The 14110-nt window shown below is 46.0% G+C and overlaps 1 protein-coding gene across 2 annotated transcripts in view; it reads right to left on the bottom strand.

Annotated features, from left to right (window-relative positions):
* BMP1 (bone morphogenetic protein 1) overlaps positions 1-14110 on the bottom strand; it is a 405539-nt gene that overhangs the window by 131638 nt on the left and 259791 nt on the right. The gene's annotated exons all lie outside the window — the stretch shown is intronic.

The following is a 14110-nucleotide window of genomic DNA, read 5'->3' on the forward strand; positions in this document are numbered from 1 at the left end:
ATCTTCCCCCCACAGGTGTTATGTGATGGGGATGTGTGACTTGTGAGTCACTGCTTATTTTGAGGACTTTTGGGGCTTTGGAATTTTCCTCTACTTCTTTGGAATTGTCCCCCTCTATGTTGCCCCCGAAAACTTCCCCGCTGATATTGGCTTTGGTAAGTGGGCCTTGTTTGTGATGTTGTGGTTTCTGTAGGTTGTCCTCGAAACCCTCCCCTAAAAGGTGTTTTGCGAAAGGTGCCTCTGCTCTGCGGGGAGTAGAGTGCGCCCATGGCTTTTGCCGTATCAGTGTCTTTCTTGAGTTTCTCAATAGCAGTGTCGACTTCCGGCCCAAACAACTGCTGTTCATTAAATGGCATATTTAGCACAGCTTGTTGAATTTCCGGCTTGAAACCTGACGTGCGGAGCCATGCGTGACTTCTTATTGTTATTGCAGTATTTACTGTCCTTGCAGCCGTATCTGCTGCATCCATTGAAGACCGTATCTGATTATTAGAGATACTTTGTCCTTCTTCCACCACTTGTTGTGCTCTTTTTTGGAACTCCTTGGGTAAGTGTTCTATCAAATGTTGCATCTCATCCCAGTGAGCTCTGTCATATCTTGCCAAAAGCGCTTGTGAATTGGCAATGCGCCATTGGTTTGCTGCTTGTGCTGCAACCCTTTTGCCCGCAGCATCAAATTTGCGACTCTCTTTGTCTGGAGGTGGTGCGTCTCCCGAGGTATGAGAGTTTGCTCTCTTACGAGCTGCCCCGACAACTACTGAGTCTGGAGTTAACTGCGTTGTAATATAAACAGGATCTGTTGGCGGTGGCTTGTACTTTTTCTCCACCCTTGGAGTTATGGCTCGGCCTTTAACAGGATCCTGAAAGATTTGTTTTGAATGTTTTAGCCTTCCTGGGAGCATAGGTAGTCTTTGGTACTGGCTATGAGTGGAGGTTAGCGTGTTAAACAAGAAGTCATCCTCAATTGGTTCTGAATGCAAGGTGACGTTATGGAAAGCAGCTGCCCTTGCGATCACCTGTGTGTAAGATGTACTGACCTCAGGAGGGGACGGCCTGGTAGGGTACGAGTCTGGGCTGTTGTCCGATACTGGAGCATCGTAAAGGTCCCATGCATCGGGATCATCTTGACTCATGGCAGTATGAGTCGGGGAGTGCATCAGTGGAGGAGTTGCTACTGGTGATGTGTGCACTGATGGTGGTGGAGAAGGTGGTGGAGTTGTTTTCTTTGCCACCTTTGCCTGTGGCTCCTTGTCCTTTTCGTGAAAGGCAAGTTTTCTTTTTGTTTTAATTGGAGGAAGAGTGGTTATCTTCCCTGTGTCTTGATGAATGTGGAGCCTCCTTTGAGTATAGTCTGGCTCTACAGCTTGAAGTTCCTCTCCAAATCTATGTTTTTTCATTTGTGAGGCTAATCCTTGTTCCTCCGTATAGGAACCTGTTCTCGGCTCCGAGGCTGGATGTTTCGGAACCAAAACTTTTTCGGAGGTCTTTTTAGGCTCCGAAGAAACCTTTGTAATTTTCGGCGTGGTGGTGTCTCGGTGCCGATTTTGTTCGGTGCCGCTGTCACGGTGCCGAAATTTCTCAGAGCCGATGTCTCGGGTCCGAGATTGCTGTGTGGCGGTATCTCGACCGGAGTCGGATGACTTCGACACCAGCGTGCCCTTTTTCGGTGCCTTGGCTCGGTCACCGCTTTTTTGGGTTAAGCCATGGCCTGTTGGCGGTGGCGTCCCCTGGGCTCATGTTGACTTCTCGTGAGTCTTATGTTTCGACGTCTTACTCACGGTTTTCGGCGTTTCTTCGGCCTCAAGCTCTTCCGAGTCCGATTCGTGGATAGAGAAAGCTTCCTCTTCTTCCTCGAAACGCTCTTGTTCTGTCGGCGTCGACGCCATCTGCAGTCTTCTTGCTCTTCGGTCTCTTAACGTCTTTCTGGACCGAAACGCTCGACAGGCCTCACAAGTATCTTCCTTGTGCTCTGGGGACAAGCACAAGTTACAGACCAGATGCTGATCCGTATACGGATACTTGTTATGGCATTTTGGACAGAAGCGGAATGGGGTCCGTTCCATCAGCCTTGAATTCACACGTGGCCGGGCCGACCAGGCCCGACGGGGGATCGAAAAAACCCCGAAGGGCCACCGGAACTCTTCTAAATTCGGTGTTGATCTGTTGTAACTAACCCGATACCGAACGCAAACAATACCGACGTTTTTTCCGAGATTCTAACTAACTTTCCGACCCGAAACACGGAGCGAAAAGGAACACGTCCGAACCCGATGGCGGGAAAAAAACAATCTGAGATGGAGTCGACGCCCATGCGCAATGGAGTCGAAATGGGAGGAGTCCCTCGGTCTCGTGACTCGAAAAGACTTCTTAGAAGAAAAACAACTTGTAACACTCCGAGCCCAACACCAGATGGCGGGATGTGCACAGCATGTGTATCTGCAGCTACACATGCCATCGAACATATATATATACATATATATATATATATATATATATATATATATATATATATAGATATCTGATCTGTCTTTTGTCTAGTGGCAGTTTTGATGCCATAAAGTAGTGCAGATGGTTTATTGTCCTGCTGCAAAGGATATACATTTATATGTATACAGCTGAGTGGATTAGTAAAGGCAAGCGTTGCCTGCGCTTTAAAACAAATTAAATGTATGTGCGCGGGGGACTATGGAGATATGAGGGGCATTTTTGTTGGGTGGTACTGAGGGAATGAGAAGAGGAGGTCATGGGAGGCAGCGCACCAAAACTGACAGTTGCACTGGGTGCCACCAGCGCTAAAGGCTGTGATGATGGGTATGTGGTAAGGTGAAGTAATACTGTGTCTTTTTTGTTTTTTTCAGTGTCTTCAAAGAATCCGCCGAATCGGAGAAGAAGCGAAGATAAGGTGACGACATTTACTAATGGACACACATCACACATTTTGTGGCTCTATCTGCTTTCTATGTAGGCTAGTACTTTAGGGGGACATTTTAGCCAGTAGCAGAGATGGTGTCTCGTTGGATGATTGCTGCTCAAGCCCTAACTAGGGTTACAGAGGACAGCTCTGATGTAGGATCAGAGACGTAGACAGCAGATACTGAGACAGCATCTAAGGGAGAGGACAATGGGGCAGAATATAGGAGTGATTTTTTTTAGTCGGCAGAGTCCCATCCGACGACACCTCTTCCAGTGATTCTGAAGGAGACGATGACAGCAGCCGTGCAGTCCCTTCGCAAGCACAGTCTGTGCAGCAGAACAACATTGGGTTAGCCGAACCCAGAGAGCACGTGCATGCGGCCACAAGCACAGAGAGAGTGCTCTCTTGGCAGCCCCCCTGTTTAGTTCAGCCCCAAATTCCACCTTTTACTGGTGACGCTGGATGAGAAGTCGATACGGGCAACTTTTTGCCAGTCGACTACGTCCATCTATTTTTGGATGTTGACTTCCTTCAGTAAATTGTGCAGCAAACAAAACTGTGTGCAGACCAATTCCTGAGGGAGCATGGAGGAACTCTAGGGCTCCGTTCTAGGGCATGCCAGTGGACTCGCACTTCGCTGGCGGAGTTAAAGATATTTTTGGGCCTTACGCTCAAAATGGGGTTAGTGCAGAAACCCACCTTTATTCGCATGGTTTGGGTAACCCCCATCTTCACATCATACATGAGCAGGGATCGTTTTTTGCTACTGCAGCGCCTGCTGCATTTCAATGAGAATTCTGCTGGATTGCCCCGGGACCATCCAGACCATGACATGTTGTTCAAAATTCGGCCTGTCGTGGAACATTTGTCTGCCAGCTTTCCAGAGATCTATACTCCTGGAAAGTATATAGCAGTCGAAAAGTCCTTGATCCTGTACAAAGGACAGCTGCTGTTCAGACAGTACATTGCGAGCAAAAGAGCTCGCTATGGCATAAAGCTGTACATGCTGTGTGAGAGCTCTTCTGGCTACGTGTACAGCTTGAGAGTGTATACAGGGAAGGACTCTACCCTAAACCCTGTAGGTTGCCCTCCCGCGTTAGGGGTCACAGGTAAGACTGTATGGGAACTTGTCCAGCCACTTCTGCTCAAAGGTTATAACCTTTATGTGGACAATTTCTATACAGGAGTAGAGCTGTTCAGTGAGCTCTACAAAGCTGGCACTGTGGCGTGCGGTACAGTTCATTGTAACAGCAAAGGATTCCCGCAGGAGCTTGTTTGCAAGAAGCTCCAGAAATCCCGGAGTACTGCATTGCGTTCCAAGGAACTGCTCGCAGTCAAGTTCTTGGATAGGTGTGATGTATACGTGCTCACTACAATTTAGGATGAAAGCACTTCTCCAATCACGGTTTGGGGTCAGTTGGCCAAAGTCCACAAGCCCATCTGTATACTTAATTACAATAAGTATATGGGCGGAGTGGACAAGAACGACCAGGTTCTTCAACCATACAATGCGTGTCGTAAAACTTGCACTTGGTACAAGAAACTGTTTAAGCACGTGACCCAGATGGCAACATACCATGCGTATGTTGTTTACCGTCAGACAACCACAGGAAGACTCGTGACTTTCCTTGATTTCCAGTTGTCTGTAATTGAAAGCCTCACTGCTGTTACAGAAGCAGCAGCAGCCTCCACCTCATATGTTCTGGAGGATGCGGCAAGGCTGCTGGAGCGACACTTTGCTGATCGCATTTCTAAAACACCCAAAAAGGATCATCCATGTCATCGCTGTAAAGTGTGCTTGAAGCATGTAAAGAGGCAGGAGAGTCGATATTACTGTCCCCAGTGCCCATCTCAACCAGGCCTCTGTGTCCCTATTTGCTTTACGTTGTATCATACTAGAGAAAAGATCTGGGAAATCGACTGAGGTGGAGCTGCCGTTGGGTAAACCTTTCAGTGGCAGTGCATGGATGCCGAACGTCCATGGGCCACTGCTTCGTTAGGCAAGGAGCCACAGAATTTCTCTTCATCTACTTCAGGAAATCATGGACTTCCTTATGGCCTGCTTGAGACCTATATCCACCGTCAGAACGTGGTAGGTGTTCTGTTCAAATAACGTGCATTATAGTCCCCATACAGCACATATTAGTGGACAGAACATATGCCACATTGTCACGGAGTATCCTGTGTGGCAGCATGTTAAAAGCATGACTGAATTTTGAAGTGCTTGTTAGGGAACTTATGTATACAACACAAGGACCGTCATGATTGCCAACGAGAACCAGAGTAAGTGTAATAAGTCAAACAATTGTCCTGTCCGACATATTCATCAACATTTCTACTTGTTTGAAATTGAGCAAACTCAATTTGTAGCTTCACTTTCAAAGCAAAAGTAGAAGTGTTGGTGAATGAGTCCCACAGGATATTTGTTTGACTTTTTACTTTACAGACCTTAGGATTTCTTCACCAGCATGTCTGCCTTACTTTCAACTGTAGATATGCTCGCTCATTTTGAGGAATAGGCCTCGCAAGGCATACTCTGACACCCCCAACTTGCATCCACAAACTAGTATAGGTTCACTTGGCAATTAAACAGGATTAGTCATTACTCTGATGAGAACAGAGACAAGAATGGGTAAGGAAAAGCTTATGGTAAGTATGTCTTCACAGGGATATTGCACAGGTAGAAGGCAGATAGTAAAGGTAGTACAAATGTACATCATCTACACCTATGGATTCAAACTCATTGGTGCCATCCCAATACTGAAGGACACTGACACGCATGGGTCAGTGTTTGACCTGCTTTTCATGTTCATCCTCCATCAGAACTTAGTAGATGTTCAGTTTGCTGTATAAGTGCATTACAGTCAGAGCACTGCACATAATGTTGGCTGTGTGCCAAACACTACCCATTTTCATAGCCTATGACCTTCTCTTTAGGGAACATCGTGAGAATTCCCCAGAATGCCTCCCTTAGTTTCAAAGGGAGATATGCTCACTCAGTTCAAGGAATCGCTTTGTACAGCTTACTCGGACACCCCCAACTTGCATCCACAAACTGGAAGGAGATGGATTTAGCACAGTGAGTGCGTTAAAGGGGCATGAAAAACACGCCTCGGTGGCTGTCATGGGAGTCATTAGTAAAGGTTTGTTACGCATGCATTCGGTAATGTTCAGGAAGAAGGAGGCGGTTACTTGACAGGTGGTAATATGCAAACATTCTGTTCTGTGGCGTATGAATGTGATGGGCCCTTGTCTTGCAGCGGTAAGTTAATGTGAGTGCAGTGATTGGTTGGATTGGGCCTGTGGCTGGCAGTAAGAAAGGGTTGTCTGTTGTGCGTAAATGGCGTGTGAATAGACCATAAAGAGGTTGGTGCCTGGACGTGGCTTTATGACCCACCTTCAGAAGGCTTGGTTTCAATATTCAGGTACTTTGATAGGTGTTCATGCTTTGAAACCATAATTTCTGGAGTTGCTAAAACCAACCAGTGTGAGTGGTGGGTTAACTTTAACATACTAGAACCAGGGGAGTCCAAGGGTGCAGGACTTGCGTGGCTCTCACCAGTTTTCCTTCACCCAGAATCCCCTTGAAATCACACAATTTGCTTAAAAAACACTTTTGCCTTGCATTCCAGTGAGCGGAAGTCCTGGGATCTGCAGGCAGCCACAAATGTCTTACCACTCAGCGTTCCACTAAGTCTCCAGCGAAAAACTGCCTCACTTTAGTGAGTGGGAAAGTGACCACAACAGGGAAGTACCCAAAATAGATTGTGGAGACATCAAAATTACCTACCACAAAACAGCTTCATTTTGTAAGACAGTCATCTGAGTATTTGGTCCTGGGCTCGGCAGCCATATAGGGAAACCTACCAAACCCAGACATTTCTGGAAACTAGACACCTGAGGAAGTCCACGGAAGTGTGGCGTGTTTGGATTTCACAAAGTTTTCTTACCCAGAATACCCTGCAAAAGTGAAACGTTGATTAAAAACACTATTTTTCCTTGCTTTTTCATCACAGAAACTACAGGAATGTGCAGGGATCCTAAAAATTCCTACCACCCAGTATTTCTCCACTTGTCCTGATAAAAACACAACCCCACTTGTGTGCATGCGCCTAGTGCCTCCGTCAGGAATGGATCACTCCAGGGTTAACAGTAGCCCTCATGCAAGGACTACCATTGACCCTTGTGTGATCCATTCCTGACGCGGGCACTAGCCTACCCACACAAGTGAGGTACCATTTTTATCGGGAGACTAGGGGGCATGCTGGGTAGATGGACGTTTGTGGCTCCCTTCAGATTCCAGAACTTTCCATCACCGAAATGTGAGGAAAAAGTGTTTTTTTTGCCAAATTTTGAAGTTTGCAAAGGATTCTGGGTAACAGATCCTAGCGAGAGCCCCACAAGTCACCCCATTCTGAATTCCCCTAGGTGTCTAGTTTTAAAAAATGTACAAGTTTGCTGGGTTTCCCTAGGGTCCGGCTGAGCTAGAGGCCAAAATCCACAGCTAGGCATTTTTGCAAAAAAACAGGTCAGTTTTCTTTCGGAAAATGTGATGTGTTCATGTTGCGTTTTGGGGCATTTCCTGTTGCGGGCACTAGGCCTACCCACACAAATGAGGTACCATTTTTAATCGGGAGACCTCGGGGAATGCTGGGCAGAAGGAAGTTTGTGGCTTCCCTCAGATTCCAGAACTTTCCATCACTGAAATGTGAGGAAAAAGTTTTTTTTTTGCCACATTTTGAGTTTTGCTAAGGATTCTGGGTAACAGACCCTGGTGAGAGCCCCACAAGTCACCCCATTCTGAATTCCTCTAGGTGTCTACTTTGCATAAATGTATAGGTTTGCTATGTTTCCCTAGGTGCTGGCTGAGCTAGAGGCCAAAATCCACAGCCAGGCACTTTGCAAAAAACACGTCAGATTTCAATGTAAAAATGTTGTTGTGTGTCTATGTTGCTTTTTGGGGCGCTTCCTGTCACGGGCACTAGGCCTACCCACACAAGTGAGGTACCATTTTTATCGGGAGACATGGGGGAAAAACAGAACAGAAGAACAAGTGTTACTGCCCATTGTCTTTCTCTACATTTTCTCCTTCCAAATGTAAGATAGTGTGTAATAAAGAAGTGTATTTGAGAAATTCCCTGTAATTCATTTGCTAGTATGGAAATTCAGAGATGTGCAAATAACCACTGCTTTTCAACACCTTATCTTGTGCCCATTTTGAAAATACAAGAGTTTCCTTGATAACTATTTTTCACTTTTTATATTTCACCAAATGAATTGCTGTATGACCCGTATACAATGAAAACCCATTGCAAGGGGCAGCTCATTTATTGGTTCTGGGTACCTAGGGTTCTTGATGAAACTATAAAGCCCTACATATTCCCGCAACCAGAAGATTCCAGCTGACGTAATGGGGTATTGCTTTTGAAAATCTGACATGACAGGAAAAAGTCACAGAGTAAAATGTGGAGAGAAATGGCTGTTTTTTTCACCTCAATTTCAATATTTTTAGGGTAGAGCCTGCATCGCAAGCGCTTGCGTTTCGCTTGCGAGACGCTTTAGGAGTTAGAAAAGGGCTCGGAGCCCCGTCCATGTCACATCAGTGTCTTTCATTGGTTCGTGGGCTTGCCTGTTAAAATCTGCTTGCTTTCATTAGTGGAAGGCACGCATACGTCATGCCTTTTCCGGTGGTTAGCCCTCCTCGAGCGCAGCATCGAAGTACTGAAAACATGCGAGGCTCGCCGTTTCCCCGTTAGGTTTGTGAACTACGTTTTAGCTTTTGTTCGCAGCGCGATCTCGCTTGGCAGATGTCGAGCGCTTTGCATAACATCGACCCCGATACATAGTTAATTGAACTTTTGCCGGTTACGTAGATAATAGCACTTTTGCCGATAGGTTTCACTACGAGTGAACTGTAGCAGCGTGATCGTGCTGTTTTTTTCCATTCAATGTGGCAAGAAAAATCCGGTTGGGAGTTTACAACTGCTAATAGGTGTAACTCAGAGAAATGCAAGACCCTATTGCATTGCAAATGCTTGTTTATTTCAGCTGTTATTTTCTGTAGGAAAACCTTGTAAGATCTACACAAGTGACCCATTGCTGAATTCAGAGGGGGGTGAGGCCCAGCAGCTAAGAGGTTAATGATTTGTTTTGAGCATATTAAAGTGTCTGTTGCCAACACACTTCAGAAATAACAAAAAGTGTGCTTTATTGTCTGTTTATAATTCTGATATAGTCTAAAATACTTACACAATTCATTTAAACATGGTGGCATGTTAGAACAAAAACTATTTTCTGCCCCAAGTATACAGCAAGATTGTCACATAAATCCTCTCACTTAGAGAAAGAAAAGTAAACCGACCCCTCAGAAGACAGCGCCTGATATTTGACCTCAGTCTTCGAATGCACAGCAAGTGTGACAAGATAAAAACAAGATTTAAAGACCTGTTAACATAAAGCATGTTCGTGGAAGGATACAGAAAACACAATTTAGGTAAAGGGAGGGACAAACTGAACCTGGGAAGCCTAAAGCAAATAAAGTCAGCAAACAGAAAGGCAGAAAGTGTGAGTTACAAACCACAAAACCAATTGTAATCAAGTCCCAGGTCAACTTTCTGAAAGTCCCCGAGATGTTTTTAGCTAACCAGACAGCTGCACTATCTGGTAGGCTGCGACCTAAATACCAGAGGCTGGAAAAGTTTACCATGTGCCTAGTGGTCAGCCGCACAGGCCTCAATGTGGGGGTTCACAGGTTGAAAGCGTTATAGAACCTAGTGTGCTGGTTGTGCCTCACAGCAGACAAAAGTATTGGAGATAAGTTGTCAGTGCACTTCTCAACAGAGGTACAAACCAGAACATGGGAGCGAGCAATGTATGGCTGGTAGTGTCTCAGTGTCTAATCTTACTGCTTGTTCATTGGAAGCTATGAAACTGCGCTTATGTGTTTTTGTTAGCTATTTAGTCACCCACTCACCAATTCATGCATCCATTCATTGATGCTACTATGTCTCTCCCTTCCACCTATCATGCTAGCATGTATGCATCCACATTCCCATCTCCACATGCAGTATCATCCATCCTCCCGCTGAACCATCTGTATTAATCCATTCACCCTCTCGCATATCCATGCATACACCTGCTCACCATCAAACATACAGAAACACACACATGTCCCATATCAAGAACCCAACGCTTTCAAATACCACTTCAGAGTTGGACTTTAGAACTGAACATAACATGCCATCTGTAGTCTTCGCAAATGGGCACAATAATCCGGAGGTAGCCTCCAGAGCTTGATATCCAAGATGCAGCCAACAGAATTAGCCTTAACACTCCAGATGCATTCTCAAGACCAGAACTCAATGTGCCAGACGATGCCCCCAGAACTGGATACCACACTTCAGATGTTGCTTCCGAAACTGGACACATTACAACAGAGGTGGCCTTAAGAAATGGAAAGGATATGCTAGATGACCTCTTCCAAAATGAATGCAACACTTTATATGTTGAACCCAGAACTACATACAATATTCCGGATCAGGGTTGGCTTTACATTAAGGGATGACTGTACAGATGAATATTACAGCAGTACCACATGGGAACTCCAAATTGCAACAAAATGCCTCAAACGTTGACTTACTGCTAGGCTGGGGTGAGGTCAACATGACAACATTTTATTTTGCCTCAAGCTCTGAAAATCCTTGCCACAACACTTAGGATGTGGCAACATGCCAGCAGTGGTCTAAGCAAAGGACACAATATGCTACATGTGGCCTCCAGGACAGGATACACAGTCCAGGTGTGGCCTTCAAACAGGACACACTACAACATAAATGACCCTTAAACATAAGACATAATACACCAGGTAAGGCATTGCAAAATGGACACAACCATGGAGTGTCAAGTACTTTATAATAATCCATATGGCTCTTCAGATCAGAAAAGTACTACAGATTAAGGCTGTTTAACTGGACTACATTCCATATTTTGGATTTCAGAATGTTACAATATTTTAGAGAAGTCTTCCAGAACTAAGTATAATACATTAAGAGTCAATACTAAGTATTCCAAATGAGAAAGAAAGTGACTGGTAGGAGCAAAAAGGCACATTGTGAAGAGTACATTCTGCTATTCATATGGTCTTTTAGCACTGGTGGCGATTCTCAATACCATTCAATATTTCCATTGCAGACCAGAGTCTGTATTGGCCTTCTTTCACCTCAAAAGCGCAGACATCCATGACAGCTTCAACACTCGGACCGCCCCATCAACCACCGACACCACCAGAGAGTCCGCCTCTCTCCATTCCACTCTGAAGCCACCAAAATCATCTGCGGCGTATCCCAAAGTTCGTTCCTCAGCCCGACCCTCTTCAATGTCTACATGGCTCGGCTCGCTAACATCGCCCGAGCCCACAACTTGATCATCTCATAGGCCGATGACACCCAGCTGATCCTCTCACTCTCCAAGGACACCGCCAAAACCAACCTCCACGAAGGAATGAAGGTCATCGCCGAATGGATGAAAAACAGCTGCCTTAAACTGAATTCAGACAAGACTGAGGTCCTCATCTTCAGCTCCACCCCTTCCGCATGGGACGGCTCCTGGTGGCCTGCCACACTGGGAACCGCACTGACACCCACCGACCACGCACGCAACCTGGGATTCATCCTGGACTCTTCACTATCTATGACCCAGCAAGTCAACCTCATCTCCTCCTCCAACACCCTCTACATGCTTCGGAATCTCTAAAAATGGATCCCCACTGAAAACAGAAGAACAGTCAACCAAGCCCTCGTAAGCTGCAAACTGGACTACGGCAATGCCCTCAACGCGGGAACCACGGCCAAACTCCAGAAAAGACTGCAACGCATCCAGAACCCCTCAGCACGCCTCATCCTGGACATCCCCCGCCTCTGCCACATCACAGCCCACCTGAGAGACCGGTATTGGCTCCCCGTCAACAAGAGAATCACCTTCAAACTCCTCACCCACGCTCACAAGGCACTGCACGACACTGGATCAGAATACCTCAACAGATGGCTCTCCTTTCACACCCGACAGCTATGCTCTGCCGACCTTGCCCTCGCCACCATCCCACCCATCATCAGACCAACCACTGGCAGCAGATCATTCTCGCAGCTAATAGCTCTAACTTGGAGAAAAGCGAGACCCGTTGAACTGCAAATGCTTGTTTCAGCTGCTACTTGCTTCTTTTTGTTTAAGCACTCTACAAGAGTGTGTTTTCCAGCTGTCTCCCTCATGTACTCCTCACCCCTTCGAGTTCCATTTTCTTACCATCCCTAATTTGCTTTTTTCTTTTCCTCTCCACTCACATACCCTTGCCGTTCTTGCTTTCCCAACTACCCCTTGTCTGTTTGCTCCCCCAGGTCCCCACCCACGCTCTATTGTCCATTTGCATCCCCAGGCCTTCCCACCCAACCTCTGTTGTCGCTGTGCTTCCCAACCCCTCCTGCGTGCCACTGTCAGTTTGCTCCCCATCCTCTCCATCCAACCTTCCCTGTCAGATTGCTTTGGTAGAACCTCCAACCCACCCTCAGTTGTCGGTTTGCTCTCCTGCCCACCCTCCGCTGTCCGCTTTCTCTCCCAGTCCCTCCTGCCCAATCACCATCTATTGTCAGCTTGCTTCCCCAGCCCCTCTGGCCAACCCTCCTTTGTCAGTTTGCTTCTCCACCCCCTCCTGCCCACTCTCAGTTGTTGGCTTGCCTTCCCAGACCCTCCGTCCACCCTTTGTTGACATCTATTTGTCCCATAACTCCCACCCAGCACCCATCATTAGATTGATTCCCCAGTCCATCCCTCCTATCCTACGTTATAAGCTTGTCTCCCTGGCCTCTCCCACCTACCCTCTGTTGTCAGCTTGCTTCTCCATGCCCCCCAAACTGCTGTCACTTTGCTGCACCAGTCCCTCCCGCCCAACCGCTTGTCAACTAGCTTCCACAGCTCTCTCTGCCCACCCTCCGTTGTCAGCGTGTTTCCCCAACCTCTTCTGCCCAACCTTAAATGTCAGCTTACTCCTCTTCACCATCCGTTGTCAGCTTGCTGTTCCATCGCCTCCCACCCATCCACTGTTGTCTGTTTGCTTCCCCAGCCTCTTCCGCCCACCCCTTGTTGTCTGTGAAGCTACCCATTGTCTTTCACGAGTCCTCTCCGTTGCACCCTTCTCTCACCATCTCCCTTTCTCTGTGCTGCCTCGTTCCCTCAACATGTTCCCACATTGGTTTGCTTTTTTAATTTCAATAAAGCACATTAGTGCTGGCTCCATCAGAACTTTTTTTAAGAAAACTTATTTTCAGACATGGTGCACAACAGCAACGCTGCTGTACAGCATATATACAAGCATTGCCTAAGCAAGTAGTTCTCATAGGTGAGGACTATCAGCTTTGCCAATGTTTGTTAGAAATTGCGATGAAGGAAGAAAATAATTTCAGAACTTGGTCTCTCATCTCCATTCTGGAGAAAACTATGTTGATTAACGTCTGGAGTTCAAATACATGAAATGTTGCAGATAGGTCCAATAGGGCCAAAAGGCAGATGTCCCTATCCTCCATATGTGTCATTGAGAACATGGAGAGTCTTTGTTTTCGTGCTATGTTTAGGAAAGATACACGAAAGGATTTTGTAGGCTAGGTTCTGCAATGTGCAAGACAAGTTGTCTGGAGACAGTTTTTTCGATGATCTTTTCAAGTAAAAGAAATTTGGATACATGTAGTAAGTCTTTGGTGTCACCGGCGTCAAAGTATGTGGTTTATTTTTTATTTTTTTTATTTTAAGCAAAGATGTGGTCCGTGATGACTTGAAGGAAGAGGAAATAGGCGGCCTTTACAGGAGGAATTTATGTTTTTTAAAATTAGGGTTCTATATCCTGGTCATGATTTAATGGGGTCATCCGTGTGGGATAGAATTTTTAAGCAGGCAAGTATTTGCAATGTGGACTTCAAAAGAAGTGTGCAGGTCAAAAGAAGACCATTTGCTGGGGGCGGGGTGGGGGTTCTATTTGGTATACATAAGGAGTTAATTGGTCACATTTTTCTTAGTTTTTTAGTACATTTAGGATCTTTTCAGAAAAGTAGTTGGCAAGGTTTGTTACTTAAACTTGGTATTATTGATTTATCATTTGGTTTAAAGCAAGGTCTAATAGTTGAGAAGAGCGTCCTTGGCTTTGTTGATCTTTAT

This window comes from Pleurodeles waltl, chromosome 11 (genome assembly GCF_031143425.1).
Source record: "Pleurodeles waltl isolate 20211129_DDA chromosome 11, aPleWal1.hap1.20221129, whole genome shotgun sequence".
In the NCBI taxonomy this organism is placed as follows: domain Eukaryota; kingdom Metazoa; phylum Chordata; class Amphibia; order Caudata; family Salamandridae; genus Pleurodeles; species Pleurodeles waltl.